The sequence below is a fragment of the Phacochoerus africanus genome, chromosome 1, assembly GCF_016906955.1.
Source record: "Phacochoerus africanus isolate WHEZ1 chromosome 1, ROS_Pafr_v1, whole genome shotgun sequence".
NCBI lineage: Eukaryota > Metazoa > Chordata > Mammalia > Artiodactyla > Suidae > Phacochoerus > Phacochoerus africanus.
This window is the reverse complement of record NC_062544.1, coordinates 209,932,451-209,946,800: the sequence shown is the minus strand read 5'-3', so window position 1 is coordinate 209,946,800 and position 14,350 is coordinate 209,932,451. Positions and strand designations below refer to the sequence as shown.

Sequence of the window (14,350 nt, the reverse complement as noted above, 5' to 3'; positions counted from 1 at the left end):
CCATGAGGATGTGGGCTCAATCCCTGGCCTCACTCAGTGGATTAAGGATCCAGCGTTGCGGTGAGCTGTGGTGTAGGTTGCAGACACGGCTCAGATCCCGTGTTGCTGGGGCTGTGTTGTAGGCCAGCATCTGTAGCTCCGATTTGACCTGTAGCCTGGGAACCTCCATATGCCACAGAGAATGGCCTGAAAAAGTGAAAAAAAGAAAAAAAAAAGGAAAGGAAAAGCAAAAAAACCAAAAACCAAAAACCAAAAAGCCAAAAAAAATTATTGGGGACAATGCTAGTAAACTTTACAAAGCAATATTGGGTTTTCATTCGTATTCATTTGGTACATGTCTGGAAGAAAATATCGGTAAATAATTAAGAATTAGCATTAATTCTCTTTTGAGTAGATGGGGGTTAGGGTACAGTCAACCTATATGTCATCTGTCTGGGACACTGAATTTTCCACGCATGTATGCAGGCTCTGATCGTCACTATGTCTTTGGTTACCCTATTATGATCATCTACTCATGGTAAAGAATTTCAAGTCATGTCAGCTGGTCTAAAAAAATTGCTGAAAGTAGGTGTAGAAATAAATCAGTAAAAGCATACACATAACTCGGTCTCAGCCATTCCTAAGGTTAAGTCAAACTGCAGTGGTTTGAAGCCTGAGGTGTGGGCTGAGGATTTCTCTGTAATGCTAAGTTTCAGCTGGTCCCCAAGCATACCCTGTGTCCTGAGTGTCCTCTGTTCAAACGATTATTCATTTGTTGAATACATTGTAAGAGGTAGGATTACAAAGATGAGTAAAAGCATAGGTTCTGCATTCAAATCATAGTAAGAAGTGTGAAAATGATTTAAACTACAGAAACATTTTCAAGTACAGAAATAGAATGAAAGAGAAAACACCTAAATTGCTCTTGACCTTGGCATGAGATGGCAGGCATGGAGATAGGGAGGGACCTTCCAGAACAAATGATCCTTGAACAGAATTGTGAACAATGAGTAGGAAATATTTAGGTAGAAATTGAATTGCTTCGGAAGGACCAAATTGTGGAATAGCAAGTAGGAACTTGAAATCACAGAGAAATATAGACCTTTGGAAGGAATCTGGACCTCTAGTAAAAGGAGGGGAAGAGACATAAAAGGAGGGGAGGAGATGGGGCAGAAGGGAGCAAGAGAGCTGGAGAAAATGAGGTCAGGCCCCTTCCTGGAGCAGAGTGGGAATCACTTCCCCTCTCCCCTTCGCCTCTTTCTTATTTGGAGCAGCTGGGCAGCCTTTAGATGTTTAGATCATTGGCCTTTGGGGAGATATAAATCTCCCAGATTGGCCTGGGAGATTATGAATCTTCAAGCTCGTAGTTTGGAGGCCCTTGAGCTCTGGGTCTTGGGGGATCTTTAGACTCTAAGAGATGGAAGAAATTAGAGGGAGAAGAAAGCTGGGAAGCAACATGGAGTAGCATCTAGGTTCCTTATGAATGGGAACATGAAGTTTCTTCCTAATTATTGGAGCCTACACAATAATACCTCAAGAGGGAGTGGTGGGGAGGCCCATCCCAATACAGTCAACAGGGGATGTCTTCCATAGCTATAGAAGATTTAAAAACTGTGACAAATCCAAATAAAAATCCAGATGCATTTTATCATCAGTGGGTGCAGGCAGTTCTAAATAGCATTAGAGATAGCACACACTCCTCCCCTAAAAATTCTGCTGCAGTTGCTTGCTGTTGAGTTTTAAGAATAGGGAGATCCTGTTGTGCTTCGGAAACAAATCCGACTAGGAACCATGGAGTTGCGGATTTGATCCCTGGCCTTGCTCAGCGGGTTAAGGATCTGGTGTTGCGGTGAGCTGTGGGTGTAGGTCGCAGACGTGGCTTGGATTTGGCGTTGCTGTGGCTGTGGTGTAGGCCAGCAGCTGTAGCGCTAATTTGACTCCTAGCCTGGGACTCTCCATATGTTGTGAGTGCAGCCCCAAAAAGCAAAAAAAAAAAAAAAAATTCTATATATATATATATATATATACACACACACACATATGGTTTGAATTAGCACATGTAACATTATTTACCCTGGATATTAATTTGTAAACTGTGATACATGTAAACTCAGCTTCATGCATTCATTTTGAGAGTAACTTAGTAATGGTTCAGAGGGTTCCAGCTTGCTTTGGGTGCTGTATATTTGTTTATTCCTGGCTCTAAAGAGTAGATTTGAAATACGTAGTGGATTTGAAATAACATGGGATTTGATGAATGCAAACTGAAGTTACTTCAATTATGTGACCTCTTAGATTTTGTGGCTACAGTTTAAAACAGTGAAATAGAATACAAACTCTGGCATATATTTTCCCTTTTTTATTTTTATTTTTTTAATTTTAAAAATTAATTAATTAATTATTTTTGGCCACACCCTGGCATAAGGAAGTTCTTGGCCAGAGATAGAATCCGAGCTGCAGCTGCGATTTGTGCCACAGCTGTGGCAATGCTGGATCCTCAACCCACCATGCCACAGTGGGATCTCCCGTTTCCCCTTTTTAAAAAAGTACATTAATTAAATTATTTTTTTGTGTTATTTTTATTGTTACTGGCTTATTCATAGAGGTCAATAAAATGCATTTTTTGCCATTTGCAACTTTTTCTTTTATTAGTACTGAAAATAGTTTTGTGGCATATCAGAAGGAAATTAAAAAAAATAATCTTCTCTCAGTGTCACATGTACTAGTCACATGGCTGCTGGCTCCTGAAGCTACAAGTAGGGACAGGGACTCCAGGAAGCTCTGTCTCAGGGATGGAAACTGTACATCAGAGTGAAGCCTTCCCTGTGGTGTTTATCTCTGCCACTCGAGCAAAGCATCTATGAAACACCCAGTCCTTGCCAGACACTGTTCCTAAAACTGACAGTCCAGCAGTGAGAGAGCATCAAGGGCCATACATTGTAGCAGGGAGAGAGTGAAAATCTGTCGTGCAAAACAACATACTTTAGATGAGAGGACAAACAGAGTAAAACAGCTTGGGGATAGTAAGTGATAGGGGAGCCGGAACTTAGACAGGGTCAGGGAAGGTTTTGAGAGAGGGGCCATTTGATGAGAAGCCAGTGACATGAGCGCTTGGAGGGAGTGGTCCAGAGAGAGGGAGGCTGCAGCAGAGGTACAAACATAATAGGTTCATTTGTCCGAAAGACGGAGGAAATGCCACAGAGCCTGGAGTAACGGGGGGGGGGGGTTCATTTTCTCTTGTGGAAGGAAACTGACCTTTCAGAACCTCGAGGGATGTTAGATGCACCCTGGGATCATGATGAAGGCTCATGATGGTTATCACACTTCATTGTGCTCATGGTATATTTAATAGATCCAATGATGTTAATCTATTGTGAAGCATTTGTGCATTTCTCACGGGTCATTTTGAGTTAGACTGTCTTCAGTGCTGAATTAAAAAAAAAATCAGCATCATACACCACATTGACAAAAAAAAGTCAAAAATCATATGATCATCTCAATAGACGCAGAAAAAGCATTTGACAAAGTCCAACATCCATTCATGATCAAGACCCTCGCCAAAGTGGGTATAGAGGGAACATTCCTGAATATGATCAAAGCCACTTATGATAAACCCACAGCAAATATAATATTCAATGGGGAAAAACTGAAAGCCTTCTCACTCAAATCTGGAACAAGACAGGGATGCCCACTCTCACCACTGCTCTTCAACATAGTTTTGGAAGATCTAGCCACAGCAATTAGACAAACAAAAGAAATAAAAGTCATCCAAATAGGAAGAGAAGAGATAAAACTGTCACTGTATGCAGATGACATGATACTATACATAGAAAACCCTAAGAACTCAACCCCAAAACTCCTTGAACTGATTCATAAATTCAGCAAAGTAGCAGGATATAAGATTAACATTCAGAAGTCAGTTGCATTTCTGTATACCAGCAATGAAATATTAGAAAAGGAATACAAAAATACGATACCTTTTAAAATTGCACCTCACAAAATCAAATACCTCGGAATACACCTGACCAAGGAGGTAAAGGACCTATATGCCGAGACCTATAAAACTTTAATCAAAGAAATCAAAGAAGATGTAAAGAAATGGAAAGATATTCCATGTTCCTGGATTGGGAAAATCAATATTGTAAAAATGGCCATACTACCCAAAGCAATCTACAGATTCAATGCAATCCCTATCAGATTACCCATGATATTTTTCACAGAACTAGAACAAACAATCCAAACATTTATATGGAACAACAAAAGACCCAGAATCGCCAAAGCAATCCTGAGGAACAAAAACCAAGCAGGAGGCATCACTCTCCCAGACTTCAAGAAATACTACAAAGCCACAGTCATCAAAACAGTGTGGTACTGGTATCAAAACAGACAGACCAATGGAACAGATTAGAGAATCCGGAAATAAACCCTGACACCTATGGTCAATTAATCTTTGACAAGGGAGGCAAGAACATCAAATGGGAAAAAGAAAGTCTACTCAGCAAGCATTGCTGGGAAACCTGGACAGCTGCATGCAAAGCAATGACACTAGAACACACCCTCACACCATGCACCAAAATAAACTCCAAATGGCTGAAAGACTTAAATATACGACAGGACACCATCAAACTCCTAGAAGAAAACATAGTCACTCTCTGACATCAACCTCATGAATATTTTCCCAGGTCAGTCTCCCAAAGCCATCGAAATTAGAGCAAAAATAAACCCATGGGACCTCATCCAACTGAAAAGCTTTTGCACAGCAAAGGAAACCCAAAAGAAAGCAAAAAGACAACTTACAGAATGGGAGAAAACAGTTTCAAATGATGCAACCGACAAGGGCTTAATCTCTAGAATATATAAACAACTTATACAACCCAACAGCAAAAAAGCCAATCACCCAAAGGAAAAATGGGCAAAAGACCTGAATAGACATTTCTCCAAGGAAGATATACAGATGGCCAACAAACACATGAAAAAATGCTCAACATCGCTGCTTATAAGAGAAATGCAAATCAAAACTACCATGAGATACCACCTCACACCAGTCAGAATGGCCATCATTAAGAAATCCACAAATAACAAGTGCTGGAGGGGCTGTGGAGAAAAGGGAACCCTCCTGCACTGTTGGTGGGAATGTAAACTGGTACAGCCACTATGGAGAACAGTTTGGAGATACCTTAGAAATCTATACATAGAACTTCCACATGACCCCACAATCCCACTCTTGGGCATCTATCCGGACAAAACTCTACTGAAAAGAGACACGTGCACCCGCATGTTCATTGCAGCACTATTCACAATAGCCGAGACATGGAAACAGCCCAAATGTCCATCGACAGATGATTGGATTAGGAAGATGTGGTATATATACACAATGGAATACTACTCAGCCATAAAAAAAGAATGACATAATGCCATTTGCAGCAACATGGATGGAGCTAGAGACTCTCATACTGAGTGAAATGAGCCAGAAAGACAAAGACAAATACCATATGATATCACTTATAACTGGAATCTAATATCCAGCACAAATGAACATCTCCTCAGAAAAGAAAATCATGGACTTGGAGAAGAGACTTGTGGCTGCCTGATGGGAGGGGGAGGGAGTGGGAGGGATCGGGAACTTGGGCTTATCAGACACAATTTAGAATAGATTTACAAGGAGATCCTGCTGAATAGCATTGAGAACTTTGTCGAGATACTCATGTTGCAACAGAAGAAAAGGTGGGGGAAAAAATGTAATTGTAATGTATACATGTAAGGATAACCTGACCCTCTTGCTGCACAGTGGGAAAATAAAAAAATAAAAAAGAAATCATTCCAGAAGTTCCCTGGTGGTTCAGTTTGTTAAGGATCCAGTATTGTCACTGCTGTGCATAGGTTCGATCCTGGCCTAGGAACTTCCTTATGCCATGGGCACTGCCGAAATTGAATAAGAAATAAATAAAAAGTAATTCCAAATCATTTCTATTTTTTAGCTTTTGTTTTTTTTTTTTTTTTTTTTTTTTGGCTGCACCCATTGCACACAGAAGTTGCCAGGCCAGGGAGTAAACCCATGCCACAGCAGTAACAACACTAGATCCTTAACCTGGTGAGCTTCCTGGGAACTCCAGCCCTTTAGCTTCTTGAGGCTTTGACAGATAATAAATTTAAAATGACCAATAAACTTACTTGCAAGTCAAATAATTAATTTTATTATTGGCCTTTTTTTTCGCTACTTCTTATACATTGTCTATTTTTATTTTTTATTTATTTGTATTTTGCCTATTTTTATTTTTACCTCAAATGAGGAAAGTGGAATTAATTACACCCTTTAGTTCATTGCACATTATCATCTTGGTTCAATGAGAGTGTACCTCTTATTTCCTTTTATCCTAGAATACTTTTTCCCTTTATGTCCAGTTCCACTCTCATTCCCCTTACCACCATGATATGCAAGATCCTTTACATGCCAAATGTATATCTGTATTTTTGAACATACAGAATGTTTTATGTAGGTATCATTAAATTACATAAATGGTATTGTTATTTATTTCTTTCTGATTTTTCATTCAGCGCTGTGGTTGTGGTCTATCCATGTTTTTGTGTGCCTGCCTCGTTTCTTACACAGTGGGCCTCTTTTTGTGTCTGTTACATTTTCCTTTTCCATCCCAGGGATGAACAGCTAGGTTATCTTCAGTTCTGGCAATGAAAGGCAACACTGCAGTGACCATTGTTACATCCATTCTTTTATATAGAGCGGGGTATGTAGCACAGGACAGATTCTCATAAAGTATATATTAACCTAAGATGACTTAGCCTCATTTCCATCTTACACAGTCCTACACAGTGTGTAAGCACACAACCCTTGTCTGGCTGAGCAGGTGACCAGTGGAGGCCAAGCTCTGTAGTTAAATGGCCTGTGACAGCCAGGTCTCCTACTATTGGAGAAGAAAGTTACGAATAAAGAAGGAAGGCTAACCTGCACCTATGCCATTCAGTTGGATTTGACAGAACAGAAACTCATGGTATTTCCTATACACATCACAGATAAAGAAATAATGGCTGTGTAAATATGCAAGTGCTAGATCTGTTTATTAAGTGGTTCCAGAAAGAAAGGCGCCCCAGCTGCAGTGAGCACACTTAGTGCTCAGATCGTAGTTTCGAAACACATTTTCCAATGCAAGAAGCCAAGTCACCTTGGAGAAGGGATTGGTTCCAGGGCTGGGGGAGGTATGTTATCAGATGAGCCCAGGACGTTTTGTGGTACCAAAAAGTGTTCAAAAAGGGATGAAGCCTTGTGAAAAGAACATAGGGGCCAGCCTGCAGGGGCTCTTATGGTCGACACTGGGACAATTTGAGCAAGAAAATAAAGAATGATAGTATTAGATTTTAATCTATAGGATAAAATAAATATCCATGAGTGCCTACAGATATGAAGAAAGGAAGAAAGAAAGATTTATAATGATAGTATTTGATTTTAATCCATAGGATAAAATAAATATTCCTGAGTCTCTACAGATATAAATAAATAAATGAAGTGTAAGGGATTGCTCTTTCCAATAGAAGAATCCTAATTAATACGTGTAGAGGGGAAGGAAGACATGGAAAGATCACTATTTGGTAAACCCCACAGTACCAGTGACCACAGGTAAGGTACAGGATGGATACCAAAGTCAGTGGGTGAATGTTCTAGGACAAACAGGGTATTTGTAGCATTTCAAAGTATCTTCCCCAAGACATTTATTAACTTTAGATGGAAAGATTATAACTTTATGGTAGAGAAACCCCAATATCACTATAACCAAGAGATCAAAGTTAATATCACCGGGTTATAAGATATAGTGACATCATTAACTTGATATGATGAGAGAGTCACACCATTCTCTCAGTAGTTTTCTTTCCAAAAAAAATGAATAAACTCAGTCCAGTCATGTGAAAACAGCAGATAAATTGTGGGACAGTTGACAGAATTACTGATCAGTGCTCTTCAGTAGTGTCAAGATCATGAAAGATAAGGAACGACTGAGGAACTATTACAGAATGGAGGAGACAAAGGAGAAATTGTAACTAAATGAAGTTTGGTAATAAACGCTGGAAAACTGTGTTAAAAGAAGGAACACTTCTACACTGTTGATGGGAATGTAAATTGGTACAGATACTATAGAAAACAGTATGGAGAGTCCTCCAAAAAAAAAAAAAAAGAAAAGAAAAGTACAACCCCAAAACCAAGCAATTTCATTCCTGAATATATATCCACAAAAAAAGAAAACGCTAATTCTAAAAGATACGCATATCCCAGTGTAGCACTATTTATGATAGCCAAAATGTGGAAACAACCCCATTGTCCATCAACAGATGAATAGATAAAGAAGCTGTGGTATACACAATGGAATATGAGCCATAAAAAACAATGAAATATTGCCATTTGTGGCAACAGGGATGGACCTAGAAGTTGGGTGAAATAAGTCAGACAGAGAAAGACAAATATTATATGATAAACTTGTATGTGGAATCTAAAAAATAATACATATGAACTTATTTACAGGAACAGACTCACACATAGAAAACAAACTTATGGTTACCAAAGAGGAAAGGTTAAGGGTGGCAGGGGGAGAGGAATAAATTAGGAGAATGGGACTAACAGGTACATACATACATAAAATAGATAAGGATTTACTACTGTTTAAATAGCACAGGAACTATGTGGAAATAACGTAACATGGAAAGGATCTGAAAAAAATGTGTAACTGAATCACTCTGCTGGACACCTAAAACCAATGCAGTATTGTAAATCAAGTATACTTCAATAATTTGGGGCCCTAAATAGGATTCTGGAATAGACAAAGGGTATTAGTGGGTAAAATTTGAATTAAGTCTGTAGTTTAGTGAATAATACTGTACCAGTGTTAATTTGTTGGTTTTGGCAGTTGTTCCATGGGTACCATGGGTGTATAAGTTGTTAACATTAGGAGAAGATGGATGAAGTGTATATGGGAACTCTATACTAATTTTCCACCTTTTTTTATAAATCCAAAATTAGCCCAGGGAGTTCCCATTGTGGTGTGGTGGAAACGAACCCAGCTAGTATCCATGAGGATGCAGGTTTGATCCCTGGCCCGACTTAGTGGGTCAGAAATCTGGCGTTGCCCTAACCTGTGGCATAGGTCACCGGCGTGGCTTGATCTGGTGTTGCTCTGGCTGTGGCTGGCAGCTGTAGCTCCAATTTGACCCCTAGCCTGGGAACTTACACATCCGTGAGTGTGGCCCTGAAAAGCTGCCCCCCCCAAAAAAATTAGCCCAAATAAAAAGTTTTACATATATATATATGTATATAGTTTTACATATATACGTGTGTGTATGTATATATATATATTTCTTGAAACACGGGAAAACCTGACCTCTGTCATCACAGACTCCATGTCTCCTGTTTACTTGTGTAAAAGAGCTATTTGAATCTTTATGTGAGGATTTGTTCACTCTCCAGAATGGGCTACTTGTCCTTGGTGTCCCCAGTGAACTCCGGATCCACTAGGCTGAAGGCACAGAACTTCTCTGTGATTCTCATCCAATTTTCAGTTCAAATTCATTTTCTGAGAAAATTTTGCTATATGTTAAGTCCAGGACATTGGCCTGGAAGTCAGAAGAGCTATCATCTAGTTCTAGTTCTGCTGTTACCTAACAATGAGGCATCGGGCATGTGCATGTATATTATGCCTATCTTTTAGAAAAATACGTAATCATTAAAGGCCCTATTAGCTGCTATTTCTATGAATTTACAATCGTCTTTCTACTTCTATTAATTTATTGTTATTTAGTCCTCTTTTAAATTAGAAAAAGAGACTTTCTTCTCTGTGGATGCATTGTGTTTCCAGACAGAGGATGTGGGAGGCAGTTCACAGGTGAATGCTTCCCATTTAGTGAAGGTACTTAATTGCAATATAACTTTGTATGTTTTTTTCCTTTCAGTACAGCGTCACCCACCTTGCTTGCAATGTGGCTAAAGTAATACTCTGCAGCCACCCTGTGGCCACTTTTAGGTACTGCAGAGGCCAGGAAACAAACTTTGAAAGAGGAAACAGATTCAGGAATCAGACTTTTAGCGGTGGAAGATCCCCCAGAAATCACCTATGTGAATCCCTTTATTAATCAGGAAATTGATGCCCAGAGAGGGTCAGTGCCTTGCTCTCTGATACTCAGTGATCAGCTGTAGAACTAGGGGTAGAACTCAGGCCAGTGCAGTTGAATTTAATTTGTCAGACATAGGTGACAGGGGGGAAAAGCTTCCAAGACTTTGAAATCTGAATAGCTGAAAAAAATTCTGAAATCTTTTTGGATCAGATCTATATAGAACTGCCTTTTTATTTTGATTTGTGAAGACATTACACAGGCAACAAACTTAAAAACGTGATTAGAAATATCCACGGTGTTCTTTGTACAAGTGTCTAACAGAATAGAAAGAACATGACTAACTCAGAATATATGACAGTTCTTTTATGTAATGTCTTCTTTTTTCTCATGTTTCACCTGAGGCTAGGGCAGTTTCTCTGCTGTATAAATACCCACGTACAGCCTGCCTGGCAGAGAAGGCAGTGACCAGGGATTTGAAGAGCTGGCCGGGGTTTAATGCCCTCAGCTTCTTTAAATGTGAAGTAATGTAATTCTGGTACACTGATTTCTTTCCTTCCTCTGGTCCTCTGTTTTCTCATCTCTGATCGTGTATACCTTCCTCCCAGGAGTTTTGTGGGGATTAACTAAGGAAATTGAGATGAAATTGCTTGTAAATGGTAAAGCACAGTGAATATGTTTATTACTTGGTGATCATCATGGACTGAATTGAGATGAAGCAAAAATTCATTCAGGACCTGGGAGCCCTGGGGCTGCTGTGCCTTTCCTGCTGAGGAAGAAGGAAGCCTTGGTAACACGAAGTCCATTTGGTCTCACCCTGAATAGATATCCATGGCGTGTTGCTGGGCCACTGTGCCTGAGTGAATTCATTAACACTCCCTTTTGTCTCTCAATGTGCATATGTGTGTTCAGGCGCCTGTTGCAGGGATCCTCAAGACTGAACCCATGTTGTGTGATTTTCTAGAAGGACACAGGGTTCAGCACACAGTGGTACTCACCACCAGGTTATTGCAGGAGAAAGACACAGGGTGGGATAGAAGCGGAAAAGATAGGGTATCTGTAGAAATCTGTGCACACACTCTGACGCATTTTCCTCTGAGGGGACACAAGTGTGCTGCTTTTTCCAGCAGAGACAGATGCAGAACTAATGTTGCCATGTTTCCACCCAGAGAAGTCCTTTCCAAACTCAGTACCCAGGGATTTTACTGTGGGACTGGTGACATAGGTCCCCTCTGCCGAGCAACTACTGAAATTGTAGATTCCTGGAAAGAAGCAGGAATTCAACAGGGATCACATTGTTTGTGTAAACCATCTGTGCACAGTGACCCAACTAACAGAACCCACTGACTCAGGGACTAGAGAGAACACTCCAAAAGCCAGGGTCCTGGATGCCCGCTGAGGGCCAACCTGGCAAGCCAGCCTTTCTACAGATCGCAGCCTCGGGCATGTTTTATTAAATTTTTTTTTTTTTTTTTGTCTTTTTAGGGCCACACCCGCGGCATATGGAAGTTCCCAGGCTAGGAGTCGATTCGGAGCTACAGCCGCCAGCCTACACCACAGCCACAGCCATGCAGGATCTGAGCGGTGTCTTCAGCCTATACCCCAGGTCACAGCAACACCGGATCCCCCACCTACTGAGCAGGGCTAGGGATCGAACCCGCATCCTCATGGATACTAGTCTGATTCGTTTCTGCTGGGCCACAATGGGAACTCCCTTATTAAATGTTTTCTAGCCAGTATTGCTGTGACAGATTCTGAATGCCGAGGAAGTTTGTGGTTCATTTTATGTGTATTGTCATTGAACCTCCTGTATTCGTATGATCTCAAGATGTCAAATCTCAGCTTCCACCTGTATTGTTTGTATGTTTGCAGGTATGTTTTAAAATGTGGAATTTTTAGGAGATGCTTAAGTCTTTCACTGTTGCCATGCTGAATACTTCTTTGAGAAGTTACATTTTTCCATGGACTCGCTTGTCAGAGAACTTCTGAGTTGCCTTCTTAACCAGTTAATTTGCACTTACCTTCACAGAAAGTTCTGCATTGTAAAAATTCTTCCATAGCCCTTAGTGGATAATTGGGACATTTCCCCCTGGCTTTATTGAGCTCTAATTGACATATCTCAGCATGTATTTTAAGATGTACAATGTGTTGATTTGATACACTTTATATTGCAAAATAATTAGCACCATGGAGTTAGCTAACACCTCCTTTGCATTGCACACTTACCTTTTCTTTTTTGTTGTTGTGGTGAGAACATTTAGAATCTTCTTTCTTAGCAACTTCCACGTATATAATACAGTATTATTAACCTAATCACTGTGCTAAACATTAGATCTCTAAAACTTTTTCATCTTATCCCTGGAAGTTTGTACTCTATAACTGGGACTTAATCTGTTCAGACTTAGAAGCTCAAAGGAAATTTGCATTAATACACGCCCACAGAAATGTGATTATATGGGGTAGAGGTGGTGATATCCTGTATTAATTATAACATATGTGATCTCCAATGAGGAAACCCATGACTGGAGACTTGGCCTTTACTCATGAACCTGAGAACTATAAAAATGAACTGGAAACTTTTTTTTTTCCTTTTCCTTTTGCACTTAAGCTTTTCAGCCATAGGGCGTTTCTCTTCTTCACATCCAGACCTCTGAGAGGTGTTTTCAGCACCCCGCTGTCTCCACTTCCACACCTTTCTCTCTTTCTTTAACACGTTCAAACAGATTTGCACCACCCTGTCCCCAAGCCACTGGAAAGGGCTGTGATCCAGATGTGGAAAGCAGGAAAACGAAGAATGAGACAGATGCATAGTAGCTACTGTGATTGAAATGAGGTAAGGACCTAAAGCTCTGCCCTGAGGCTCTTCTCCTCCTTTCATCATCCCTTCCAGTGGTTCCTTATCATGCCTACAGCTTCCAGCAGCAGGGTCCACAAGCCCCCATCCTAGTTAGAGTCATCCACTCTGTTGGCCCTAGAAGATGCCTCGTGTTGGTTGGAAATCAGATGTACAACTGGTGATGTTAACTTTCCTGAGTGACTAGGTCAACTTGATTGAGTTCATTCCTCCAAAGGGTAAAATAATAGTCAGCCTTCTCGGTTAATTGGAAACAGGGTTACTTTGCCACTATGGAGAATATCGGTAATTCCAAAAGGAAGACAAGAGCAGCAACGACAACATCTTCCATCATAAGGTAGTGGCTTGGAACACTTTGGTCTATTCCTTTCTAGCCTTTCTGATGTCATTCCCCTCCCCCCTCATACTTTTGGGACTTGATTAGGTACAGTTTTGCAGCTGGCCCCTTTTTATGTAACACCATAGCATGGGCATGAGTTCATGTGTTCACTAGCCCCCCCCTCCATACGCCTGATTTTTCATGCCCTTGCAAGCTTTTCAAAAGCCATTATGACTGTGGGTTTTATAAAGTTCTTATATGGTTGGCCATTTAAATGGTGTACATTAAAAATCAATGAAATGGATAAGTAATACATATCATTATCATGTGCAAAGTTACACATAAAGTTCTTTAAAACATTTTCCCCCCTTTACTTAAGGGTGTTTCTCCTGTGAACTTCTAGAGTGGAAAGTTGGAAGTTTGAACTTCATGCCCTCCCAGGGAATGTTCCCATTAGAGAACCTTGGTTGTGCCTTGTTGACGAGGCACATCCCTGTCACGCCCTCTGCTGAGCAATTTATATTCCCATTCTTTTATTCATATTAGGAATTCTTATTAATTATAATATCTGTTAGTTATATCCTTTTTCGTGTATATTCTTTTGGTTACTAGTGAGTTTTAAAAATAGGTCTTTTGGAGTTCCCGTCGTGGCGCAGTGGTTAACGAATCTGACTAGGAACCATGAGGTTGCGGGTTCGGTCCCTGGCCTTGCTCAGTGGGTTAACGATCCGGCGTTGCCGTGGGCTGTGGTGTAGGTCGCAGACGCGCGGCTCGGATCCCGCGTTGCTGTGGCTCTGGTGTAGGCCGGCGGCTGCAGCTCCCATTGAACCCCTAGCCTGGGAACCCCCATATGCCACGGGAGCGGCCCAAGAAATGGCAAAAAGACAATAAATAAATAAATAAAAATAGGTCTTTTCTATTTTAAAATGAAACAAAATCATTTTTTTAAAAAAATTTTAGCCATTCCCTTATTATTCAATAATCTTTAGAATTATTTATTTTAAACCTTTCACACACACGCTTCTCTTTAGAGTCAGATAGTTTGAGAGTGAATTCAGTTATAATCTCTGTTTTATACATGGTAGGGATGA

General features: G+C 40.4%; 1 protein-coding gene across 2 annotated transcripts in view; it reads left to right on the top strand.

The window, feature by feature from the left end:
- Window positions 1-14,350, top strand: part of FGF12 (fibroblast growth factor 12) — a 570,669-nt gene that overhangs the window by 235,441 nt on the left and 320,878 nt on the right. The gene's annotated exons all lie outside the window — the stretch shown is intronic.